This window comes from Suncus etruscus, chromosome X, assembly GCF_024139225.1.
Source record: "Suncus etruscus isolate mSunEtr1 chromosome X, mSunEtr1.pri.cur, whole genome shotgun sequence".
NCBI classification, from domain to species: domain Eukaryota; kingdom Metazoa; phylum Chordata; class Mammalia; order Eulipotyphla; family Soricidae; genus Suncus; species Suncus etruscus.
In genome coordinates this window covers 129,176,256-129,185,953 of record NC_064868.1, presented here as the reverse complement: position 1 = coordinate 129,185,953, position 9,698 = coordinate 129,176,256, and the positions used below count along the sequence as shown (strand labels likewise).

General features: G+C 39.0%; 1 pseudogene; it reads right to left on the bottom strand.

Moving 5' to 3' along the window:
* Positions 1 to 3,204: 3,204 nt before the first annotated feature.
* LOC125999915 (uncharacterized) lies at positions 3,205 to 3,318 on the bottom strand (annotated as a pseudogene).
* Between the last annotated feature and the right edge of the window lie 6,380 nt (positions 3,319 to 9,698).

Genomic DNA, 9,698 nt, shown 5'->3' with positions numbered 1-9,698 from the left:
CCTCATCTCTTAAGAGTTTGCGTATTATTCCCATACTATCTTTCTAAATATCCCACAAATGAATGTGATCATTCTATTTCTACCTCTCTCCCACTAACTCATTTTGCTCATTATAATATTCTCCATATCCATCCATGTAAATGCAAATTTCATGACTTGAGCACACAACGTGCTTTCCCTTAATCCCCTAAACACAAAAATGCTCACAACCAGGCCCGGAAATATAGCACAGTGGTGTTTGCCTTGCAAGCAGCCGATCCAGGACCAAAGGTGGTTGGTTCGAATCCCGGTGTCCCATAGGGTCCCCCGTGCCTGCCAGGAGCTATTTCTGAGCAGACAGCCAGGAGTAACCCCTGAGCACTGCCGGATGTGGCCCAAAAACCAAAAAAAAAAATGCTCACAACCTTCTTTCCTCTAAACACACAGAGCTCATACCCTACTCTCTCCCAACCTGATTGGCTGCAGCACACTGTATATATCCCATTCTCACCTAAAATAAACCAAATAATCTCCCTGAAGTTGCTCACAGATTGTGTGAATCTGTAAGCACTCTTTGCTAAGTAGTCAATAGTGAACTCGCCTGGGATCTGACATAGATGGCACCATATACATTTGGCACCTGAACAGGGAGCTGAGTACAGAGTCCTCAAAAAAGGAACAAAAATGGTGATGGTGTAAGGGGATCATTGAGGTACTAGGGAGATAAAAAATCTGAAGTGGAGCAAGCTCACCTGCCGGCAGAACAGAGAGGATGACACATTCCCTTCCTGGATCATGGCCATGGTGATCATCAGGGTGTAGGCATAAGTGACCCTCTTTCTCCTTGGCTGCTTCTCACTGTTCTGCTGCACCTACCAGCATCTCGCAAAAGACTGAATGTGTCACATTGTTCATTGAAATCAATGAACTGCATTTTTCATGCAGAACTGGAGATTTCATTTCCCAGAATCAGTGCAGTCCTACCTTAAAATTCTCTTTGAATTCAGTTCCCCAAGGAGGGCAGTTTGGAGATCAAAATTTGGAAAAGTGTTAACGACAGTGTTTACAAGGCACATCAAGGGATTCCCACAATTTTTGTCACTTGGGATACTGTTAATTCCATCATCCAACTTTAGGACTGAACTGATAGAGAAGAGATACTAGATATAGGAGAGGAAAAAATGAATAATCAAACCTTGAAGAGGAATTCCAGACAAAACAGATAAGGCCATTCCAACTGAGAATATTACCCTCTTAGCTCCTCCCTTGCTCACATCCCTAAACGTGATGTCCCAAGAGGGGAAGGAGACCTACACAGTGGGTATGTGTTCTCAACCTAAAAGCCTTCACAGGGGCAATAATTTACCATTCACTACTGTTGTCAGACTGGAGAGACCCCCAGCTTCCAAGTATGATTTAAACTCCAGAATATCAGTTGCAGATGTGTGTATATATACATATATATATATATACATATATACATGCTGAAGATGTATATATATATCGTGATATATATGTATATATCATGATATATATCATATATATCATGAGCCTGTTACCACCTTTTCACAGTCAGAGTTTGAAAACATGTTTTTTGATGTTTGATGTTTGAAAACATCTCAGTAGAAAAGTTCCACTACAGACTGCCCTAGATGTAGTTCCAAGTGAAGCTTATGGTTAAAACGCTTATCTGCCTGTAAATGGCCTCTTCCACCTAGGCCTCATGAGCTTTGCCTCTTCTTCCCCATGCATCCGGAGGAGAAGCAGCCTCCATCTTCTGAAGACTTAAAATGGACTCACTCAGTCACTTTATAAAAAGGTCTGTGCTTTGTACATACTTACATCTCCTTACTGCAATGAATACCCTACACGCTGGAGTGAACCCCCCAGGGTTTTCATGTGGTTGCTAAAACCTGCTTACGTCCTTCTCAATATATACAATGGAAAATGTGGTTCAGTCACAAGGCCAAGGCAAACCTCCATGCCTTAAGTAGTTCTGGGAGAAAATTTTCAGTGGTTCGAGTTACTTATGAGATGATAATAGTGCGGGAGAATGGCAGGACACAAAAAGGCAAGCTACCTTGCCTCGTGCTGTTTTAGCTCCTGTCTGTGTGGCAGCATTGTGGACTTGGGAGAAGATTGATGCAGATGCTGAATTGAAAGGAAGTTACACAGAAACGTTGTAGAGTCTCAGAATTATATGCAGAATTTATTGGGAAACTGACAGATGCAATTCAGAGATAGGTTAAGTGGAAAAAGACTCAACAACACCGATGGAAACTATTGGATTTTGAGAATGTTTATGAGGACTGTTATGCAATCTTTCACCCTGTCTGAAAAAAAGGAGGCCGTTGTGGGATACTTAAAGGCATGTAGGAATGGATGTTGGTTCTATTAAACAGAAGGCACTTGTGAATGCTCTTTAGGCCTATGCAGTGCAGAGGCAAGCTTAGGATAAATGTTTCAATTGTGGTAAATCAGGCCTTGAGCACCAAGCCAGCTGTATCCTCAAACACAGCTAGGTAAGGCCCCAAATATAAACTATGTATTACAATAACAAATAATAAATATTGGGATTGTGTTTTGCTTTTATTGTTTTCTAACAATTATTCTTATACTAATAAAAGTGTTTTTGGTCAAATCTGCATGCGAGGCAAGCACCTTTCCCCTGTACTCTATTACTGGCCTTCATTTTGTGTGTGGGGAAGTTGGGCCCAGCGAGCAATGTTTAAGGCTCTGTGCTCAGCGTTCACTCCTGGCAATGGTGATAGGACCAACCAGGGTGCCAAGTATTAATCCTGGTTCATTTGAATGTAAGGCAAGTACCTTACCTGCTCTCCGATTTCACTACCTCATGACCATTTTTACCTATTTTTTTAAAAGCATCAGTCTGTGATAGATTTGAAATTGAAAAGGAATCATTTCATTATGTGTAGATAGCTTGAGTTTTAGAACCTCTGAATTAAATAGCATATCTCTGTGAGTTTACAATGGAAAGGAAAATGGACTGAAGTTTGAGCTTATTCATGATCTGAGTTTCCTATAATTTTTATGAGGTTCTCTTCTTACTGATAAATATTCTCAGTGTATTGGGTTTTAAGAGAAAAATCAATAATGCTCCATTTCTTCTTCTAATTTGATTTATTTTTATTCAATCACCATAAGACACAGAATTAAAAAGTTCGTGATAGTTCACTTTACCTATATGGCACCATAGTTAGTAATTCAAAATGTTGGTTAGATGCCATCATGTAGGCATTAATCTAATGTGTGTTCTAGGCACAGCATCTGCTGTCGTTGTCAAGGGGAGTGCTAACCATCTTTCCTTTCACACAACACTCTCTTCCTAATTTGAAAGCAACTGAGATATGGGCCACTATGGATGCAGATAGGATATTAGACTATGTAATGCAAATCTGGCTGAGTCTTAAGACCTCAATTATTCATCCTTCTAGTCAGGTATATGGCTCCAGGGCCAGAGCTCATGCTTTTCATGTAGTAGCCTCATGCTTTTGTATGTAGTACTGAAGGTAATGACTACAGACACCATGCAAGGAGTAGTCCCTGAATACCATTGGATTCGGCCCCCAAAACATAACATAACAAAGTAAAACAGAATTGATTATCTTTTGAATACCTCTCACCATCAAAAATTAGGGAGCATCACCCAAATAGTCTCTGGTTCAGAGGAACAAGGTCTGGCCTCCAATATCTGAGGAGCAGATCACAACTCGTTCATTAGGCAGGGGCAGAGAGATAATCCAATGAGTTGAATAGCTGAGTACTGCTTTATGGTCTCCTGAGATCAGAACACTGAGTAAGCCCCGATTATCATAGGGTGTGGTGCATAAACAAAACAAAACAAAACAAAACAAAACAAAAGTAAAAGTGTGTTCTCTGGCCAGAGAGACCTTGGTTGGAATCCCCAAAACCATATATGGTTTCCTAAGAACCGCCATGTCTCATGAGCACAGAGACTGGAATAGTCCCTCAGCACCACTGGCACCACCTCTCAAATCCCCCCTTAAAAGAAGTGACATTCCCCTAACATGATTCACATTTTACATTCCTTCAAATCCCACCTGTTATTATCCTACTAAAAGGCTCTCAAGTACATTGGATGAACTTCATTTTCTTGTCATTGAAATGGCTCTTGATAGTGTATCACTTGAAGTCTTGAGAAAGTGGCGGTAAATTCCTTATTCCACCTGCTTTGCTCAACACACCAGTAAAAGCATTTACCTTCTTTTTATTTGCTGTGAGTGATATGCAATTTATTCTATTTATGTAGGTGAAAAAATTTCAACTTCTGAGTCAGTTACCACAGAATTGGCACACAGGAGAATATTTATCTCTGCTAAAGGCCACCGGATACAAGTGTACAGTTCTCCAGCAGCTGAAGAGAAGCATACATGTCTTTCCTCTCAGGGCCAAACCACAGGATTTTGATTTCCTTATTTATTCCTGGCCCACAGGCTTCATGTTTCCAAGTACTTCTCTCTCCCATTCAGAGTGCAGGGGATAGTGCATTCCTGCTCGATGATTTCCATAAGGGGGGTCGTGCATGTGGTTGCCCTTTTGCTGCAAAGCAATGTAAACATAGGTATTTAGAAACTGCTTTAATACCATAGTTGATGAGGATGTCATGGTAAAGATCTTAGCTATTTGCATTTAATTCCATAACCTTGGAGGATACACCAGTTTTTCCACTTGTTTTCTGGTGATACCTGATTTGCAACTTCCATATCAGATCCCTGCCAAATAATTTTCAACAACATAATAACATTAGGAAAATTAGATGCCTCTCAGGTAATAGGTGCTCAACTTATTTGAAACCGGATTCTTCTACAATGTTACACTCTTTTTCCTCTTTATTTTAAAAATAGTTTAGGGGGGTCCACAGTAATATTATAGCAGGTAGGTTGCTCACCTTGCAAGTGGAAGATTTGCATTTTATTCCTGGCACTACATATGGTTCCCCAAGGCCTGACAGGAATGATCCTTGAGTGTAAAAATTGGACTAAGCCCTGAGAACATCCTGCATGGCCCAAAACTAAAAGAAATGTTAAATCACTAGTTTCTAATGTTATAGAATTGCTAGGAGTGTAACAACACCATTTTATAATATGACATAGGATTCATCACAATAAGCATTAAAAAATGTCTACTTTCCATCCACCCACCAACCTACCTTTCTCTTTGGCAACCACCAAAGTTTTTTTTTACCAACATAGGAGGCATTTTAGGCTCTCCTGAAAATTAGCTTACTTTAATTATTTATATCAAACATGTGATTGTCTTTCAATTTCTTACTTCGCTGAGCAGAAACACCTCAAGGTCCATCCAGTTTATATTAATAATTTCATTTTTTCTCATCGCAGAGTATTACAATCTAAAAATATCCCAATCTTCTGAGGATGAATATTTATATTGAGCTATTTTAACTAGTTTATTAATGCTGATATGCTATGAAAATAGAGATGAAAATATTCTTTTGAATTAGTGTTGTCATCTTTTTGGATCATTTTGTCTTTCTTTTTCTTTGTTCTTTTTTTGTGGGGCAACTGTATCTTGCAGTGCTTTGTGGCAATTCCTATCTCTGCACTTGCTGGTCATTCAGAGCTGTGCTGGCGAATTGTGGGTGCTGGGTATAGACTCAGGGTCTCTGCATCAAAGGCATGTGCTTGAATTCTTTGACCAATCTCTCCAGTCCTTCCTTTTTTTTTGTATTTTTATTGGGCTATACCTGGTGGTGCTGTTTATTACTCCTGTCTTGAGAATCAGGGATCTCTCCTGGTGGGGTTCAGAGGACCATTTGTGGTACTGAGGATTGAGCCTGGGCAAGCTGTGTGCAAGACTAGCACATTCTTTACCCCTTCTACTATCTCAACAGACCTATCCGGTCTCTTCATTAATACATTATATATATATACATATATATGTATATGTGTATATACAAGAGGATATATATATATATATATATATATGGACACCACAGCTTTGGGGCCCAGAAGCCATGGCAGTGGTGCCAAGTGAAGGGTCAGAATCCAAGACAAAGAACCAGTGAAGCATGGATTCTTGGCTCCATGGCCACTAGTTCCTCCTAATTAAGGAATACTAGCTTGGGACATAGAAAACAGAACACTACAACCATGACATGGGGGAAACAATGCAGGCCACCACTGTGCTTAGAGAAAAAAATGGTAGCTCTGATAAAAATGTACAACCACCTATTTAGCCTCTTAGATAAGAACTTTAGAGAAGAAATATGGAGGATGGATGTTCATAGAACTCAAAGAAAGCATGGAACCAACTGATCATTACATAAATAAGAAGATATGAGAAAACTCAATAGGAACAAAATAATAATGGGAGACTTCAACAATGCCCTGTCACCCCTTGATAGGTCACAAGAATATATGGGGCTCTAAAGAAAGAAATGGAAGAAAGCAGCTTTATATATATATATATATATATATATATATATATATATATATATATATATATATATATGCTCCATAAAATCAAGAGGATAGAAATTGTTTGAACTACTTCTCAGATAATGATGCACTGATATTAGAAGTGAAAAACAGACACAGTAAAAAAGTTTTAACACCTGGAAATTAAACAGCTCACAACTGAATAACCGGTGGCCCAGAGATGAAATCAAAGAGGAAATTAAAAGACACAGCAAGAGCCATACTAAGAAGAAAATTTATAGCTTTGCAGCACTCATCAGGAAAAAAGAGGGGCCTACATAAATAATGGTGCAGCCTAAAAAATGGAAAATGATCAAGAAAATTAATTAAAAATAGGCAGACAGAAATAATAAATGTTAGAACAGAAATTAATAAAATGGGGAGGGGGTTAAAATAGAAATTAATGAAATGGAAATCCAAATAAAAAGATAATTAAAAGCAAGAGTAGATTTTTTTAAATATCTTTATTTAAACACTGTGATTACAAACATGATTGTAGTTGGGTTTCAGTCATACAAAGAACACCCCCTTCATCAATTAAAAGTTGATTTTTGAATGAACAAACAAGATCTATGACCAATTAGCAAAACTCACAAAGAAAGGGAGAAAAATAAACTTAGTCATTTGAATTAGAAATGAAAAGGGGGAGGTTACTACAGATAATACAGACATTCGAATGAATGTAAGAGATTACTTTGGTAAATTCATGCTACAAAACAAGAGAACTTGGAAGAAGTGGCTAAATATTTGAAATTCTATAACTGCCAATGGTTGAACCAATATATCCGAAGTATCTAAAAAAATCTGCACAGACCTACCATTACTGAGAAAAAATGAAATGTTAATCAAAATGTTCCTCAGAACATTGCCCAGGCGCAAATGGATTTTTCCTAAAAGCTGCATAATAATTTTCCATTGTAAAGATAACAACAGTTTCTTTAGCCACTCACCTATCGTTAAGCACCTAGGTTGTTTCCAGACTCTGGCTATAGTAAATAGTGCTGCAATGAACATAGGAGGGCAGAGGGCATCGTCAATTTTGCCTTCTAATGCAGCCAGTCTTCCTTTCCAGACCTCTTTTGCATAGCCTCCTTCAGTAGAACTAGACTTCCTATAAGGCTGCCTGCTTGTGGCACATTCCAGAATTGACCCTTTGACCTCCTCTGGTTTCTGCCTTATTTCTAGATATTTTATTCCCGTACTTTTAAAAATCTCCCTTAAAACTACCCTGTTGCAGAGGCTGGAGAGATAATACAGCAGTATGGTTCTTGCTTTACATCCACTGACCGAGGTTAGGCTCCCAGCAGTCTAGTGCACTATCAGAAATGCTCCCTGAGCACAGAGCTAGTAGAGAACCTTGAGTAACATTGAGAGTGGCCCAACCAACCTCAGGTCCCCCAAAATAAAACACTAAGAAAAAACCCTAAAAGCTAGGACCATCTCTTTGGTCTACCAAGAATGGTCAGAGCTGAATGCATATGCATTATGCCTGAGACCTGTGTTTAATCCTTGAGCATCAGTAGCAGTGACCACAGATCACAGAGCCAGGATTGGCCTCTGAGCAACTGTGTGTGTCTCCTATAAATAAGTCAATTCAAATTTTCTGCTTTGTTTTTGTTTGCTTTTTTTGAGGTCACACTAGGCTGTACTCAGAGGTTACTCCTGTCTCTACCCTCAGGAATTATTCCTGGCAAGCTTGGTGGACCAGATGGCATGCCAGGCGAGACAAACCCAGGTTGGCCTCAAGCAAGGCAAATAGGTGTCACTCTGGTCACTCTTTTTGTCTTTCTTTTTACTGCAGCAAAAAAATTAAATATTTTTAATTTAAAGCACCATGATTTACCATGTTTATTTTAGAGTTGAATTTTAGACATACAATGTTTCAGTACCAATGTCAACCTCTCTCCACTAATGTTCTCAGAGTTCATCCCAGTCCTGCCCCTCCCAGACTGCCATTTTAACAGGAAACTTTTTAAGTTTGGCCTCATGATATCAGTGTTGTTGACTCCATGGTTTGAATGTTTTTATGTCCTTCCTTAATACCACTAATGTGCCTGTATCCCCTTATCCTATGCCCTCATTATTTTACACTTGTTTTTATCCTTCTCCACTCTTTCCTTCTCACTGTATGCTGGGGTCAAGAGTGTTCTAGGAAACTCCCATTTAAATAATTGAATTTCTTCATGTTGTTTAAAATATCACAGATAGGGGCCTGAGAGATAGCACAGCGGTGGGGCATTTACCTTGCATGCAGTTGACCTGGGAGGCACCTGGCTCGATTCTCAGCATCCCCTATGGTTTCCCATCCTGCCAGGGATGATTTCTGAGTGCAGAGCCAAAAATAACCACTGAGCGCTGCTGGGTATGGCCCAAAAACCAATCACTCAATAAATAAATAAAGTTTAAAAAATAAAAAATATCACAGATAAGTTATATCATGCTGTATTTATCCTTCTGGATTCCTTAATTTAACATGATATCTTTCAGATATATCCATGCTTTAGTGAATTGCATAATTGCATCATTCCTTACACTTATGTAGTATTGTATTGTACCACATCTTCATGAACCACTCATCCATTTTTGTACACCTAGGTTGATTCCAACCCTTATATATTTTACTGAATGCTGCAATAATCAATAGTGGGGTCATGTATGTCCTTCTCAGTGAATGAGCAAAATTTTTTACTTTATTTTTTAAAAATGATTCACATACTTCAGATAATGTTTGTTTCCATATATATGAAAACAAAGATATTAAAAAAATGAAGAGAAGATAGTTTAAAAAAGAAAGAAGGGCCCGGAGAGATAGCACAGCGGCGTTTGCCTTGCAAGCAGCCAATCCAGGACCAAAGGTGGTTGGTTCGAATCCCGGTGTCCCATAGGGTCCCCCGTGCCTGCCAGGAGCTATTTCTGAGCAGACAGCCAGGAGTAACCCCTGAGCACTGCCGGGTGTGGCCCAAAAACCAAAAAAAAAAAAGGAAAGAAAAGGTACAGTAGCAACACATTTGTGAAAATTATTCTATCTCCAATGAAGTCATTAATACAATGGCAGGAGGTTTGGTAAGCTCTTTTTTGTTAGCTGTCCATTCTGTTAGATTGGTGTGTTCCTAGAGGGATGCCAGCATCAAATAAATGAAATTGTTCAGAAATTCAAAGCACTATTACTGATACTACAACTTTTAGGGCATGTACTCAGTTGCCAGCCCCTAAAAGAAGGAAGATATGGGAGGAGGATTC